At 39.9% G+C, this 1,240-nt stretch overlaps 1 protein-coding gene and 1 long non-coding RNA gene across 3 annotated transcripts in view; one reads left to right on the top strand and one right to left on the bottom strand.

Annotated features, from left to right (window-relative positions):
- Positions 1–1,193, top strand: part of LOC106872444 (uncharacterized) — a 19,592-nt gene extending 18,399 nt beyond the window's left edge. Inside the window, exon 3 of the long non-coding RNA XR_001409776.2 lies at positions 497–1,193. This is a non-coding gene — a long non-coding RNA (uncharacterized LOC106872444). The remainder of the gene's footprint in view (positions 1–496) is intronic.
- Positions 1–1,240, bottom strand: part of LOC106872443 (kinesin-like protein KIF26B) — a 550,311-nt gene that overhangs the window by 96,427 nt on the left and 452,644 nt on the right. The window lies entirely within an intron of this gene.

The raw sequence follows: 1,240 nt of genomic DNA, 5'->3' as shown, positions 1-1,240 counted from the left end.
GGAGAGAGAGAGGGGCGGAGTGAGAGGGGGAGAGAGAGAGAGAGAGGGGCGGAGTGAGAGGGGGAGAGAGAGAGACATACACACACACCTTTTGTTGTGAACAGAGGTAACTGGTCTCTGAATTTTCTCCAACTTACTCTTATTCTTACTTTTAGAACATCCTTCTCCACTGCTATCACTTAAGTAACAAAAATGATCTACTATCTCCACAGAGTGTCTGGGACATTTGAGAAAATCAATTTCCATGCATCTGTAGACTCTATGCCTTCTGTGCATTTTCCACACACAAGCACTACTCTCTCCATTAACCTTCCTGTAATTCCACTGCAACTCTTGTGTGGCCATAGCTTGCTCTGGATACACTTAATGGGCTGTTTCCCTGAAATGGGTTGAGTCTTGTCTATTTTCTTGCTGGTCTTTGTTAAGTTAACTTTAAGGCCCTTTGATTCCAGGTTTTGCTTCTATACCTAAAATTTCTTTTCTAACTCTGTTACAGATTCTGCTAAGAGAGTGAAATCATCAGAATACAATAGTTTCCAGGGGCAGATGGTTTTAAACTCTTCTGTTATGAAGGACAATGATGTATAGGAAAGAGCTGAGAACTGAGCCCTAATGTATGACTGCCTGCACACTAAATTTATTACAGTACTGATGGCTCTTACCTTACTGATAGCATTCATGTACACAGCCGGAACAACTTCCACAAGCCATTCCTCTATTCATAACATCCTCAAAGACCACCATAGCACAGAGCAAAATACTCTGCTGAAAGCTTTCCCCAGGTCAACAAATGCCAAGTACAATGGTTTATTCTGAGCTAAATAATTATGCAGTTGCCTGACTTAATCCAATCACACACCATGAGGTAATCTTGATTACCTTATCCACTCACTTCTCTGCCACAAGTACACCTGCATCACATACCTCATCACCACTCTCTACCCTGAAGAATTTTCATCTATATTCCTTGGCAATGAGCAATCTAGCTGAGGCTCTCTGCCATCAAATCTCTTGCACACAGCTACACTTCTCTACTCAAGAATTTCAACATTCTCACCAGATGTATGTATGTGTGTATGTGTGTATGTGTGTATGTGTGCATGTATGTATGTATGTATGTATGTATGTATGTATGTGTGTGTGTATGTATGTGTGTATGTATGTATGTGTGTATGTATGTGCATATGTGTTTGTGTGTGTGTGTGTATGTATGTAAATATATATATATATATATATATAT

The sequence above is a fragment of the Octopus bimaculoides genome, chromosome 16 (genome assembly GCF_001194135.2).
Source record: "Octopus bimaculoides isolate UCB-OBI-ISO-001 chromosome 16, ASM119413v2, whole genome shotgun sequence".
Classification (NCBI taxonomy): domain Eukaryota; kingdom Metazoa; phylum Mollusca; class Cephalopoda; order Octopoda; family Octopodidae; genus Octopus; species Octopus bimaculoides.
Note: the sequence above shows the minus strand (reverse complement) of the source record. Positions and strands in the feature narration are given on the sequence as shown.